Source organism: Podarcis liolepis (assembly GCF_965112155.1).
Source record: "Podarcis liolepis genome assembly, chromosome: 1".
NCBI lineage: Eukaryota > Metazoa > Chordata > Lepidosauria > Squamata > Lacertidae > Podarcis > Podarcis liolepis.
The window spans coordinates 10,433,190-10,449,580 of NC_139554.1; the positions used below are offsets into that span (position 1 = coordinate 10,433,190).

General features: G+C 40.4%; 1 protein-coding gene and 1 long non-coding RNA gene across 12 annotated transcripts in view; one reads left to right on the plus strand and one right to left on the minus strand.

Moving 5' to 3' along the window:
* The window catches only part of PPP2R5E (protein phosphatase 2 regulatory subunit B'epsilon), a 90,970-nt gene that overhangs the window by 51,198 nt on the left and 23,381 nt on the right, over positions 1-16,391 (minus strand). The window lies entirely within an intron of this gene.
* Positions 1,158-15,692, plus strand: LOC310685933. The gene is made up of 3 exons (XR_014515608.1): positions 1,158-1,372; positions 15,090-15,134; positions 15,506-15,692. It is a non-coding gene; the product is annotated as an uncharacterized lncRNA (long non-coding RNA).

Genomic DNA, 16,391 nt, shown 5'->3' on the forward strand with positions numbered 1-16,391 from the left:
CTAGCAGAATCTCTCATCTGTCCTGATTACCCAACATCAGGTTCAGATATACACTCAGGATGTGACTGGAAGGTCGGCAGTTTGAATCCGTGTAATGGAATGAGCTCCTGTTGCTCTAGCCCAGCTTCTGCCAACCTAGTAGTTCAAAAGCATACCAATGCAAGTAGATAAATAGGTACCACTGTGGCAGGAAGGTAAATAGCATTTCCGTGCACTCTGGCTTTCGTCATGGTGCCCGGTTGCACCAGAAGTCATGTTGGCCGCATGACCCAGAAAGCTGTCTGCAAACAAACGCTGGCTCCCTTGGCATGAAAAGCAATATGAGTGCCGTACCCTATAGTCATCTTTGACTAGCTTTAACCATCCAGGTCCTTTACCTTTATGTTTTTATCTGGCTTGCCCCTCCTCCCACACCATACCTCCCCTTACCCAGAAGCACTGCAACTGCCCCCCATCCCACTCTGCCCAGTTGAGTGGGGAGGCACATCACTTGCCTTCCTCCCAAGAACTTAACAATTTAAGCAACAAGCTAAGTTCCTAATTAGGCAAGAACCAGCTCCACAAAAGAGAAAGGGGGGAAACACACATACACAATACCCTTAATCTCAAGTATCAGGAAGGTAGCTGGCTGTTGGGTCCCAACCCTCCCCCACCCGAAGTCACGCCCAACACGGCTGTCAGTCAAATCAACAAGGCATGTTCTCACCTGCCAAAAATGTAAAGCCTATGTTCTCAGATGAGAAGGCAAGAAAAAGGTTTAGGAAGCACAACAGTGTGCGAGGCAGGAATGAGTAAACAGCTCATCTACTCCACTGATGGTTCCAGCTGTCACATCCATTTTTTTAAAAAAAGCCATTATGAAAGAAGAATCATGATATTTCACCAAAGAAGCTCATAAGGCTAGGCTCCAACAGCCGATACGTCTGTTAACACCATCCTTTCCTCTCCTGTGTATATACTTGGAGGTGAACACAGTACTTGCATGCATAAATTCATAATTAAGGAATGACTAATAAAAAATTACCTGTCACACAAACAGGATGACATACAACATTTCAATTAACCAATCATTCAACAGAAATGGCTTGTGTTTCATAATCATATGCAACCTTGCTTCCTGCATATCCATTTTACTTACAAAGTTTGTGATTCAAACAGTAACAAGATGTCTTAAGTTTCTTGTAAAAAAAGAAACCCAACAACGACTGTTCAAAGTCTGAATTGTGGGAGTAGTAGAACCTCAGGAAGAATTTTGGGGAAATACTGTTCATCTACAACCATTCTTTCATCCTCTGGACAGAATAACTTGTTCCAAATCATACTCTTCCCTTTCTTGGGAAGAGAAGGAGAACACAGTGGCAGCAAGAACAAGGTATGTCTGAATTATTAATACAAATAATATTATTTTCAATACGTGTGTAGCTTTAATGTGGGTCCAGAAATAGACCCCTAAGTAAATCAAAATCAATCTTTGTTTTATATCTCTGTCTCATTCTGCCTCCTTCCTTCTTCCCTCTTTACGTCTGAAATCTTGAAAATAATTGTGAAATATTTTGCATATTTTGAAACAGAAATGCCTAATCCAAACATAAATTTATAAAGACAAATGTATTAGAAATGAAGTGGGGAAACAGCTGTTTACAATTTTCTGTACTTTTGTTACAGTAGACATGTTCTAGAAAGGAAAAACCCAGCTACACCACACCACACATAACCTAACGCATCAATTTTTAGGTTCAAAAAGCTTATTTTATAATTCCACTTAGCCTGAACAAATACAGTCACACTGTTTATTACCTTTGAAGAGTTCTTAACACAGCTAGCCACAGGGAAGAAAACAGACATGGCTTCATACAGGAGAATCATGGGCAAGTTATATTACTGTCTTCGTCAAATTTTCAGAACAAACTCATGCCAAATACCATTTGTCTTTGTCAGAACATCTTCAACCCTTCTGTCACCCTCACATGTGTACAACACAGAATTCATTCTAAGGTCTACATTTCTGCATATCAAACTAAGGGGAGGGGCTAAATCAGACAATTAAGTAACAAAAGATGACAAGATGAATATTGTAAGTTCTGGCCTCTGATTTCCAAGAGCAACAAAATCATAAATGTGTTATGTATTTAAACTTACGAATATACTAAAAACACATTTTTTTAAAAAAGACCAAAAAAAGACACAAATGCAATTCTTCTGGAATTTGTCCTATCCTTTTAAAGGTTTGTGTTGTTTTATTTACGTTTATCATTTTTTATTCTCAGATGTTTGCAGCTACATGTTTTCTATAGCATATGGGTGGGCTGATAAGCCTACAGACTTGATCCAGCCTCCAAAGCTGCTTCTAGCGGCCTGCCAGCCCTCTGCCAATATCAGGCACTTCTCTGCACCTTGGAAAAGTCCCGCTTCTCCCTCTGGTGCGGCGTCACTGGTCTTAGAGGTTCAGGAAATAGGAAGGAGAGCTCCTTTCTTCTTCCCATATTCTAAGAGCTTCTTGCAATCATGACACACCAGAAGCAGGTGTGCTTTTCCAATATAAATGGAGCACTTCTCTTGCATTACTGGGTGAAGAGGAGAACGCTGGTCTGGCTGCTTTTCTTCCTCACTGCAGCACTTGGCTAGGAGCAGAAGTACCTCTTCCTAGCCCAGTGTTTGCGGGGTGGCGGGGAGGGAATCTGGTATGCATATGAGCATGGCAAGGTTGACTGTCCATATGCCAGAATTAAGAGGGTTGGTTTACCCTCAGGGTGGCTCTCAGGCTGAAAAGGATTACCTACCCAGCGCCCAAGGAAAGGAATCAGTTTTCCTTATCCAAGATAGACAGAAAGGAGGAAGTGCTTCAGTTCTCCTGCTGGTCTACCCCATATACAGTGGTGCCCCGCAAGACGAATGCCTCGCAAGACGAAAAACTCGCTAGACGAAAGGGTTTTTCGGGTTTTGCGTTGCTTCGCTAGACGAATTTCCCTATGGGCTTGCTTCGCAAGACGAAAAGGTCTTGCGAGTTTGTTCGCTTTCTTCTTAAAGCCGCTTGAAGAGGCGCAGTTGCGACGGACCGTGCTTTGCAAGACGAAAAACATCGCAAGACAAAAAGACTCGCAGAACAAATTTATTTCGTCTTGCGAGGCACCACTGTAACTGCTCTAAGAAACAATATGTTGAGGGTTAACATTATCTTACAACCTCAAATCATATCAGCAGAATGCTGAGAACTATTACTTATGAACGATTACACTGAATTAGCAACATGTGAAAATACCAGGGTGGATAAAAATAAATCGTGTTTTTTTTTAAAAAAATGTTTTTTATTCATGAGGAAATAAGGATTTGTTTTTAATTATGTAGCATGAGGCTTTATATGCAACGTTTAAAAATTTTGGTAAATGAATTCCATTAATCCGTTCACAATGTCATGCTCTTCCAGAGGTTTCTGTAAGATTATTTGGGGCAGTTTTTCTAATGAGAAGATATTACCACAGATGCTTGTTTTTGCAGTTCTCAAAAGCGTGAATTTGTGTCTGCAGAGATAACAAGACTTTTCTTCACAGGAAAAACGTTATAAAATAAACATACAGAGTTGGGGGGGACCCTTAATCCCATTGTTCCTTTGCAAATTTATATACAGAGAATCAACCCCATACCTCTGAAATGCCAAATTACAAGAGGTTCAATGAATAGATTGTTTGGAGTGGAATAGAGATGCACAGGAAGACAGGAGGGCCTGGCATGCTCTGGTCCATGGGGTCACGAAAAGTCGGACACGACTAAACGACTAAACAACAACAAGAGCTGCACAAGTAGCTAAAAGTGTGAAACAGTAAAAATGAAAGTGCAACCTTGTAAGCAGAATACGCCACAAGTCTTGGGAACTTTGTGTAATAATTGTGGAAGTCAGTTGCATGTCTCTGCAGCTCAGACTTGAGGCAAGTGCTGAAGGCACTTCAGGGCTGGCACCCTCTTCCCAAACCTACTGGGTCCCAACAACTGCACTGACACTTAACTGTACAGAATAGGCACCTGAATGTAAAAGCAAATCCAAAGGGAGGGGGTGTGCAGAAACAGTAACTGGGATCTGTAAGTCCCTTAGCAAGACCTTCAAGTGCTTGCCAGTCAACTAATAAGAGTTCACTGGTTCCAGGCCCTTCTTCCCAGGGCTCGCCTGACATTGTCCATACAATAAAGTCTCTAACCACATCAGTTAACAAGCATGGGTACATATGCTATAATGTTAGTGTTTTAGTTAAATAAATTGTTTAAATTGTTATTAAGGAAATGATTATTTATTTTTCTCCTTCCAATACAGCAGAAATGTTGTCAAATTATAAAGTTAACTTATTAAACCTCACAATAATTTCATAACTATCTTTCTATGCAGTTCTAACAGCATAACCAAATCAGTAAACTAGTCTAAAAATTTTTTATTCCAAAAATGAAACCTTCATCTGGTTGTAAATATTCAGATGATGATTTAAATCAAGTCTTACTGACTAGTGATTTAAATTGTGATTTAAATCGATTTGATTTAAATCAAATCCACTTTGGAAAATACTTTAGAAGTTGTGATGATACAAATAATTCCACAGCATGAGCTGGTTAATAGGGAAAAGCAGAAGCAGAAGAGAAACAGGTGGGAAGGGGAGGAGAAGAGGAGCCCAATGAGCAGCAAAGGCAGGTGGAAAGAGACAAAGCTCTGGTTCTTTCCCTCTCAATCTGCTGCAGCCACTGAAACCTTCAGTTCACTCTGGGACTGGTCAGGCTGCCTCTGCTCTGGCCGAATGCCACAGCAAACAGAGTGCTCCAGAACACCCTCTATAATCCTTGATTATGGGCAGGGTTTAATTCATACTAGAGCTCACTCCTGACATCTGTTTTCAATGTCAATGACCAATCCCTGGAACACATAAAAAAAAAGAATAAAAGATATTTTCTGCATTAAAACACTACCTATGCCCTGGTCACATTGTAGCTGCTGGAATTTCCCAGTTTTTACCCCCCACTCCATCGCTCCTTTTCCCCATCAGTTCAGCCTTGACATTTTCATTCACTCCTACTGACATATGTGTTCCAAACTGGATTTTCTGCTTCCTACGCTTTACCTGGCTCTTAAAAAAATCCTCATTAAGGAAAAAATTATCATGCCCTCCTAAGCTTCCAAAACAGTCCAGTCTTTCAGGTGTCTGCAAAGCCTGTGAATATATCTTACTCTTCCATCTTCCCTCCTAATTGCAAATCCTACTTTTCTCCCTTCCTGATCTCCAACTCAATTCTCTCATTAAAAAAACAACACGGCTGTATTGCCAAATGGGCAGCATTTTCTTACAAAAATAAAAGGTTAATGGCTTTGACATACATTACTTCTTTGAAAAACTTTTTTTTTAATCATATAAGCCTAAAACTAACAGTGCAGCAAACAGTGTTAACAAATAGGAATATCAATCACAACCGAGGCTTTTCCACGATTCCTCAATGAGTACAACCAGACACGTGAAACAGTCCTTAGACACAAACCTGAATAAAAGGATGATTGTGGGAGAAGTTGATCCTGCTGCATTTTTTTTATCATTTGCAAGTTTTTAATCTAATTCCAACATACCTCTCATCTGTGTTCAGAGCCATTCTTACACATGATGTCCCTAAAGACATTTCTGGCCATACCTTCAACTCATCAAAGGCACCTGACTTCTTCCAACATTCCACACCTCAAGAACAAGCATGATTCCCACATATAGCAGGTTCTGCCAGCTGACTATTATGAAAGATTCCTCAACAGAACTTTTTCAATTTTGTCCACAACAACCTTCCCCAACCTAGAGCCCTTGAATTGTTTTGGACTGCAATTCAGTCTGGGCCACCATAGTCAATGGTCAGGGATGATGGGAGTTGTAGTCCAAAATACTTTATCACAGACTTAAGACTTAAATATTATCTCTAAAGAGCTGTACATTTTTCATAGTAAGCAACATTTGCTTCTTCATTAAGAAGTCAACAAAGGGAGTATACTACACATTTCTCCAACATATATACTTCTCCAACATATATATATATATATATATATATATATATATATATATATATATACACACACACACACACACACACAACATATGACTACTTTGAAAATACTAACCTCGTGTAAGTGTTTTAGGCATGATTCAAAGGTTAAAAAACATGTCACACTCTAGTGGCTGCATTTAATCACTACAACTAAAGAAGATGATTTTAAAACCTTGAAAGGGGCAAAGGTTGTGGAATTAAGAAAGAAAAGTGGTAAGAGGTAACAGGGAAAGAGAGGAAAATAAAAAGGGATTACAACTAATGCCATAATCCTAAATAATAATTGCCATTTGGACAATACAGCACAAACTGAAATGTAGGAATGTCCAATTGCTGTCTCTAAATTAGCCACCAAATATGATTAATACATTTCTCTTGCCAAACAGTATATTGTGGTTCTACTGTTGTCCTATACAACTCGGCCCACAATGCATGATTAAGTGTGTCTTCCCCTCCTCCTCCCCACCTCACCAATCCTCTGGAGAGGCTTTCCTGGGACTTGGGAAGAAAGGAAATGTTTGTTTCCCAAATTTGTCAACCACTCACAAAGTGTTGGCTAATTCCCAATCACTGAATGTTTTTATCTTGCCAGCCACTGTGATACAACTCAACCTTTGTCAGAAAATCAACAACAACAACAACAACAACAACAGCTTCATGCCTGAACATCAGGTTATGGATACACAAACCAGCTACTATTCTTATCCCAATATTTAAAGACCACATTCTTGAAAGAATCTGATTCAGTTCCTTCTGCTTCATGGACAACTCGGAACTGCTACAATCCACCTCCCCAAAAATAATCAAGAGTAGCAGAAGGGACATAGCCCAGGGGTTGAGCACCCACCTTGCATGCAGAAGGTCCAAGATTAAATCCCCAGCATCTCCAGGTAGGGCTGGGAGGAATGGCTGTTTGAAATCCTGGAGAGTCACAGCTAGTCAATGTAGGCACTACTGAGCTAGATGGACTGGCTCAGTATAAGGCAGCTTGCTGCGTTCCTAACATCATTTCTTTCTGGACTTAAGAGAGGCAGAAATGAAACACACAGCCTACTGATTATATGGTTCCCCATCCATTTATCTTACTCCTAAGTCCCCTACCGGGGTGTATGGGGTGTTAGGTGAGGAGCACTACCTCTTTCCAGGAGGCAGTGGAAGACAAGAGTCACGAAGTGTCGGACACGACTAAACAACACCAACTACCTCTAGTGAGGGATGCGTCATTCTTCTTCTGGGGTAGACTGTCCACCTTTGGTCCCTACCCTGCACTCAGGCTCCTAGAAGCGGTCAACATGTGACAGAGGCCACACTCCAGGTAATGGCTTCTACTGGCCAGCTAAACTAGATGAGGGTAGCCAATGGCTCTCGAACACCTGATGAGTTAGGAACTTCCCCTGTATGTGAAGACAGGCTCCAGCAGATTGAATGGATGAGACAAATAATGGGTCAAATGGTCAATAAGGCAGTTTCTGCACATGCTGTAGAGCAGGCATGGTCAAACTTGGCCCTCCAGATGTTTTGGGACTACAATTCCCATCATCCCTGACCACTGGTCCTCTTAGCTAGGGGATGATGGGAGTTGTAATCCCAAAACAGCTGGAGGGCCAAGTTTGGCCATCACTGCTGTAGAGGGAAGTGAGGGGCAGGTGGGATTTGTCAACCTAGGAAAGTAGCCTATCTAAAAGGAAGACTCTGATCTGAAACTTCCACTTCTTTGCAGGCTATCTTCGGGAGAAGAAAGGGCTAGGGAGTAAACCCTACACAAATCCAGAGTGGAGTCCCTAAGGTAGCTGGATGGTGCCTTGTACAACTCCTTTTAGCAGCTCTTGCAGCCAAGCTGGTGCCAAATGTATTGCTCTGCTCTGGACCACATCAGTGAAGCCAAGAGGGGAGGTCTTGTACTCTACGCAGCCCATCAGTACACACGACTCAGGCTTGTGCCTCCAGGGAAGTCACTGTCAGAACACGCCTGGGGGGCACCCACAGACCCCGGACTGAGACAAACCTCCCCGGGCATCTTCCTTGTGGAGTGCAGCACAGGACATTCATAAATCTTCTGGCCCGGCATGCAGCAGAGAAACATATCCAAAGATATAGGCACACTCAAACAGCAGAGTAAAGCAGGAATGCTGTGGCTATGAGGTGTGGCATTTTAAGTAACTTCAGTTCTGCTAACGCTCCGGAGGTGCATCTCATTGTCTCTCAAGACAGATGAATGCCAACAACAAGTCCCCCACAAACTGTACTCTAACTACCCATATGTATGAGCCCAATTCAGGCATCACATTTCCTACTCTCCACTTACTTCCATAGTACACTACAACCATATTCTGCAAACTCACGAACCACGATGTGAAATTATGCATTGGCAATCCTGCTTAGCAATTACTACAGTTACCCAACTCAGGCGTCAGAGAAAACCATGAGCCAACTATGGTATTATAGGAATTTCAAATCTGAAAACATATATGATCTTAGAAACAGCAAGGTCTGAAAGGATCATTTGTGGTGCTTTTTTTATTTGGCTTGCAGTTTTCAAAGGATATGCCATCATCACATTTTAAAGCTTATCTTTGCAAGCATGACAGCTTTTAAATGAAAGCTGGGATTCCCAGGATTCTAACAGGGTCTGTGAGCCACACAGAATGCATCAGAAAACCAGCCAGAGAAGCAGTAAAACTGTTGGATGACAAGGTTTAAAAAGGAATGCTGAAAGAAAAGGAAACTGTAGAGAAACTAAATGAATTCTTTTGCACAAGTCACTGCAGAAAATGTTAGAGACATACACATTCCTGAATCGTTTTCAGGGAGTACATTTGAAGAACTATGTTAAATGGAGGTGAGAGGATGCCATTTTAGAAATGATTGACAAATTAAAAAGTAGTCAGTCTCTTAGTCCAGGTGGCATTCACCCAAGAGTTCTTAAACTCAAAAGTGAAATTGATTTACATATTTCAGTTAAAAAGCTGGCAAAGTCCTTATCAGAAGTGATTGGAAGGCAGCCAACACAACACCGATTTGTGTTTTTTTTTAAATCCAGATGAATCTAGGAAACGACAGGCCCTGTGAGCCTAGTGATGTTCCAGTTATATTGCTGGGAAGCATTATTAAGGCTAAAGAAAGGATCAGCATGGCTTCTGAAAAGGGACCTTTTAGAATTTGTTGAGAGTGTCAACAAACTTTTAGATGTGGTGAGTGGTAGACATTATATATTTGGGTTTTCAAACGGTTTTTTTACAAAATCCCTCCCCAAAAGCACCTAAGAAACTTTGTACAGGCATATCTTGAAGATATTGCAGATTCGGTTCTGGACCACTGCAATAAAGCGAATATCGCAATACAGCGAGTCACACCTTGTTTGTTTGTTTGTTTGTTTGTTTGTTTGTTTGTTTGTTTGTTTCCCAGTGCATCTAAAAGTTATGTTTACACTATATTGCAGTCTATTAAACCAGTCCCACCTCCCTGGCTGCAGGGGCAGGAGGGGGAAATCCAATTTCAGCCCTAGGCAGCTCCACCCTTGTGGCCAGAAGAGGGGCAGTGAGGCTGCAGGGGGCTTCCTTGCCCTGGAAGTGGCTGGGCTGCCTGCCCCTGAACCCATGTCTTTGTAAGGGGCAATATGTGTGAAGCACAATAAAGCAGGGCACAATAAAATGAGGTATGCCTGGAAGAAGATGGCAAGTTGTGATATGAATTGTGTGAAATCAGTAAACTGGTTTAAAAACAAGAAGCAGAGAACTGCAAAAACTAGGCTGTTTCCATTGGAACCAGTGTAACTTAATATTCATGAGTGAGAATGAGTCAAGGGTGAATACTGAGGCCATCCAATCGGCAGTGGATACTTCAAACCATGTGAAAAGGCAAAAGAATGGCAGATGAAATTCAAAGTATAGAACACGGGAAAAGAAAACATAACCTTCCTCCAAAGAAGGGCTGAAGGGGTTAAGACTTTTTCATTTAAATAGAACCTAACTACTTAAAGGATTCATAAGAGGGGCTTATACAATTAGTTTTGGCAAAACTGAAGGGATAAATGAACTTCTAACACCAGAAAATTCACTCATCCAATGAATACAGATGTTGAATAGGCTTAGGATGCACACACACACAAAGTATTTCTTCCCACAATACTTATGGAATTCATCATCAAAAGGTAGCCAGTAAAATACAAGTATCCTACAGACTGACCAGCCACAGATTCCTTTACTCCTTTGGTTTCCAAATTAGGGCAGCCATTAGGCATATTTCAGGGGCCTCACATCACTGAACTCTTTTATACCTCAAGAGTATCAAATTATTCACAAAAAGTTTTGAACAGGAAATTTCAAAATATGGTTGTGGACTCTCCATCCTTGGAGGTTTTTAAGCAGAAGTTAGATGACCATCTGTCATGGATGCTTTAGCTGAGATTCCTGTATTGCAGGGGGCTGGATGGCTTCTATATGACTTTTATCTGCACTAGATGTTCCTAAATGCCAGTTGGGTTTAATCTGCAAGGAGGAAACAGCATTATAGCACAACTGAAAGTTGATTAATCCCTGGTCGTTATTCTCATATTTTTACCTTTATTCCCACCTATTTTAAGCAACCAGTTTAACAGCTCTTGTCTATATGATGTTTTGCCTTAATTCCACTATGTTTTCTTGTTTTTGCTCTGTTGAAATTGTTATTATGTCTTTGTTATTAGACCATTTCTGTACTCTTTGACATATTCTGTAAATCACCCTTTTTATACTATAAACTGCCCTGTGATCTTTGGATGAAGGGTGGTTTATCAATTTAATTAATAAATAATAACAACAGTAATAAAAATAATAAAATTGGGCATTCAATGAAATATAATGCGAAAAATGGCCCATAAATGTGGGACATTAATGAGCTAATAATGTGAGCCATCAAGCCCAGAATACTTGAGGGAAATACTTTATGCCCATCCTGCCAACCTCTAAGATCACCAGGTGGGGCCCAAATGTATACTTCCCTCTGCTCAAATTTGAAAAAACTATGCAGGGGTGCAGAACACATTGTCTTCTATTGCTGTGAAACTGCCCTTAATAGATGCATTATTTAGGTACTATTGATATGGTATGATATGGTATTCAGTTGTGTGGTTTGTTTCAACTTCACTGCTACCTTGGAGCAGGATGGCAACCACCCGTAACATCCAGGCAGAATAACAGAGCTGGAAGAGACCTTGAAACTATTTATCTGGACCCATCTCAATCTGGCTTCAGGCGAGAGTCTGTCACTGAAAGAGTGTTGATGGGCAACCTTTGAAAGGAGAGACATGGGGGAGTGTGATTTTCCTTAATTGCTTGGTGGCTTTGGGTACCATTGATCATGGCATCTTGCTGGACTGGCTCTGCAGGTTGGGAAGCAAGAAGCATAGTGTCAAGGTGGTTCTGCTCATACCTGCAGGGTCAGCTACAGAAAGCTCACTGTAGGATTTCAGCATAAGAGTTGTGTGGTTTTGCAAGATTCCATCCCCCAAGCCCAATGCTTTTATAAAGTGACTCCAAGAGTTTGGAGTGTGGTGCTATCAGTGTGCTGATGACACTCAGCTCTACTTCTCCCCGTCATCAGTCTACTGAGAAAGGAGCAGGTACTGAAACACTGTCTGGATTCGGTATCAAAATGGGTGAAACTGAATCGTGTTGTTCCTCCTATACCAGACCGGTTGCACCTACCATGAGAGAACTAGAGGTTCCTGGATGGGGATAGATTCGTTACAGTGCTTCATAATCTGGTAATTTCCACATGAATTACTGTGATGTTGTTGTTGAACATGAAGTTGCCCTTGAAAATAATCTGGAACACTTGCAGAGAGAATTTGGCTACAATTGTCTGATGTGGATATATGAAGCACTGTCACCCTGGGCTCCAATGGGAGGAAGGAAAGGATAGAAATTTAATAAAGGAATTATTAGTCCTATTCTTCAAGAATGATGCTGGTTGTCTGTATCCATCTGGGCCCAGTTCAAGTTCTGGTGCTCATGCTTAAGGAGCACTAGAAGTTGCACCAAGGAGAGTTATGGAAAAGCCTCACTATGCAAGCAGAGTTCTGTTCGCACTTTTCTGATTCCAACCAAGAATAACTGGGAATATGTCCCACTGAACTCAGTAGGACTTACAAAAGTAAGTGGACAAGCACAGAACCTATGTAAAAAAACCTAATGTAAAGTATATTAAAAAATAATTTAGTAGCATTTGTTCAGGAATTTTAGCATTAGTGAACCAATATTTCACAGGAGACAAATTCAGAAATGTATAAAAGATAGCTACAAGAATATGAACTATTTCTCTACAAGATGAGAGAACATCCTGAAGCATTGTATTATTTTTTGGAATACAAGGTTCAAATAGGGATGAATCCCCCAGTTCAATAAACTACCTCTGACATTAACTTTTCAGTCTACATAATAATTCTTGTTCCTGACACAATTATTAGTCCTTTAATTACCCAGAGTTCCACCTAAATCAATGATGTTCTGGCAGGAGGTCAAAAGCGCCACCTGTGCCGATCCATATTCAGACTAGCATGATAGCATTAAGAGGCAAATTACTACCACCCCCCTGAGTAGTTGTACAACTTACCTAGTGAGTAAATCACAGCCCTAACTTCAAGAGCTGTTTGAGTGCCATTCACAACTGCTCCCTGCAGGTTCCCCCTTAACAAACGGTCTACCTATACAACATTCTGCTTTGGAAAGTTTCCTGCGCTTTAATCTGTGGTTCTCAAACTTTGGCACACAGACTCACCTTCCAGACCTGCAGACCAACAATACATTTCCATCACGACCTTTTATCATGTATTTACCAATCCCCTTTAAATACATTGTCAAAGTTTAAATCTATCTCAATGCACTGCACTTGCTAACAGAGGAAAGAAAAATGGTTTTTATTAACAAGGTGAAGTTTACAATCTGCTCTGGTCAGGTGAAAGACAAGCAGGCAAGATGGGACTATTTCCATGAATCTACCAGTGAGTGCAGATATCTAAATCTGTGAGACTAATGCCCAAATGACTCCAAGGCTCACTTTTGCATCGCAACCTGGGGATTCATAGAACCATGGGTTGTTTGAGAATAAGACAAATATTCTCACCCTGCCCATTCTTTCTTCTTGTCATTATCCAATGTCATCTGTCTGCCTTCTCCACCAACCCTCCAAGTTGCAAACTCCTGCTCTTCATGTTACTCAGATAATTCATTACAAAGAAGGTTGCATTACACAAGTCATTACTTCCTAAGCATTTGTCTATTCCCTCGATTTCCTCCTGTATGTATCAAATCTACCTCCCTTATTTTATAAACAAAGCCCCACATTTAGTGCAAAATCCTTTATCTAAAGTGATGAAACTAACATTAATCACTTCCACCATGCCATTTTAATTTAGCTATGTCTTCAGCCTTTTATTGACCCTGGGGAGAATTTCCGTAATTTTCCGTGTATAAGACTAGGTGTTTTCCCTAAAAAATAATGTCAAAAAATAGGGTGCGTCTTATACGCGGATACATCTCCCATTTTCTTAAATCTGAGTCCCCAAAAATAGGAGGTGTCTTATACATGGGGTGTCTTATAGACAGAAAAATACGGTATTACTAATGGTTTTAACTCTGCAATTTTGCTCTGGAATTAGCTTACGAATATCACCATATATACGAATACAATATCATCAAATAAACAAATATAATTGCCACATGTGTTGCGGAAGTCCAACTAGCATCTAATGCCGCTGGTCCCATGCAGCAGAACATCCTTCCAGCACAGAATCAACAGGCATTTCACTTTCAGGCGTCTCTGAACCTTTTTATAATGGCAGGCCTGTGTAGCTGTTTAATTCTTAATTCTTGATTATCTGTATTGTTTTTAACGGTGTTTATGTTTTAATGCTGTACACTGCCCTGATATTTTATGATACGGTATTACAGAAATACTTTTATAAATAAATAATGGTAAACTCAATTGGAGAATTGAGTGCTGAGCCAGAAGTGCCACATGCGAAAGAGCCAGATATCAGCAAGCTTGGGGAACTCAATTGTTTTCATAAGTAATTAAAAACTGGAGGGGGGGACCCTAAAAAGGGGAGGGGTAAAAAGACCAGTTGAGATGGTTAGCAGAAAACTTGAGGAAATTGAATGATGCAGCCTAAAAGGCATAGCTAGAACCCTGAAAAGGAGCACACCACACAGAACCATTTCCTTGCAGGTCTCACTTATAATTAATCATGAACAAGCACATGACAGGTACTGGCCTGGTCCACAAGTCAGAGTAATCAGGGATAGCTAAACTCCAGATGTTGCTGGTCCTCTATCATAATCCCCTAAACTATCACCCATCATGCTGGCAGGGCTGATGGAAACTGAATCAGACAACATATGCAGTGCCACTGCTCAGATAGCCCTGCATGATGGTTTCTTTTGAACTATGGTTTGATGTGAACAAAGAGCATGCTGATGCAGGCTGCTCAAGACATTCCCATTGCAGACAAAATACGCCAGTCTGCTCTTTTATTTGTTTTGGGGTTTTTTTAAAAAAAATATTTTTATTAAAGATCTGTGTTACCCCAAACCCAAGATCATGGTTTGTTTCCTCCATAGCTTGTTTTAAACCATGGTTTAATGTCATGTTTCACAAAACCTTCCACTGCCTCTATCAGATAACTTCTATAGTGCTTAATACTTGTTCACTATGGCAACAAACATGATTAATGCATCTCACAGTAATATTATCAAAGCTAAATTTATGATGAAAGCAGTCTTTTCACAGGAAAAGAGAAGCTTTTAGAAACTGTCAAAAACCATTATTAAAAGCTAACTTTAGATATGTTGGGTGTGTGGGTGGGTGGGTGGGTGGTATTTACCATGGCCATATATTTGTATGCAGTCAATAATGCCCTTATGAGTGTGGCAGCCTACCTTTCATTATAGATCTTGGGGTTTTTTTTAATAAAAAGGCTGTCACTAACAAAAGGGAATTATTTGCTAAGATCATGGTAAATAACTGTTGGCAACTTGACTGTCTCAACCCTACCCTAGGCCAATTCTAAAGCAGCCTCAGAAGGAGAACAAACAACAGTTTGGGTAAGACCTATAATCTTTATAAATCTTTATAGTAATTCATACCTCTCTCTAATGTATAGATCAATAATACAAATACTGAAGCAAGACTATAGATAGAAGCTATGAACAAGAGTAATATACTGGTAAATTGAATAAAACATTTGAAGGAGTAAGACCATTGAAGTGTATTTTTACAAATTTGCAGCTACAGAAATGACTGGCCATGATGAGCACCTAGGTTTAAGTTTGCTAAAATACAAATCAAAGTAGTTAACAAGGTATTAAATCCAAGATCGTTGAAACCTTGGAAATACATGAATAAGGGCCTTTGCAGACACGGTTCACAGATCCACCCTAATAAGCCATCGTTAAACCACCGTTTCTCATTTCAGATGTAACGGGGAACTGTAATTCAGATAACTGGGATCAGTGCTGTAAAGCTGGCCCACAAAGGGAAGTGGCTTGGGAGAAGACATATGGGCAACACTCTCATTCGCAGTTCGCTGAAGTATGCAATGCTGTGTCCAAATCGGGCCAATATGAAATCTGAGAACAATAAATTTCCAGACGCCTTTCTTACTTTATGCCTCCAGGGATATGGGTTCAAACATCACCATCTCACAGAAGGGAAGCAAACGGCCAAAACTCAGAAACCTTTTTTAAAATTCATGTAGCACAGTGGCTACACAAACTAAACTACAAATCAGAAATCCCCACTTCAAATCTTCCCATTCATTAGGTAATTTTAAACCCACCCCATCCACAGCACCTCCCACATCTGCATCTAAACCCTGTCTGATATGAACACACTATTTTCATTTTACTTAACAAAATGTTTCATTCCAGAATAGAGTTCCGGTAAGTTCCAGCTGAAAAAAGCCCTGAATTGATCTATATTTAGCCCATCGGGAGTTTCCGTACAAAAAATTAAAAGTCCAAGATGAAGAAATCAGGGGGGGGGGGGACACACCTCCAGGTAATGTTCTGCTAGCACTTAGGCACTTTGTTAAACTAACTTTCAAATTTTTAAGAGGGACAGAACTATGACTAAGGAAGTCCCCATTCAAATCTTACTACAAGCCATTAATTTGCTAGGTTGCCTTAAACTAAGCAAATCACAATTCTCTTAGCCTAGGTCCCCCCAAGCAGTACGGGGATACAAATACAGTCCTACATTATCTCAGTAACCCTTACAGCAGCCCTGTTAAGTATGTGACATGCTCTGAACACTTAAGAAATACAATATATAAACACAATTATTAAATATTTATTCACCCT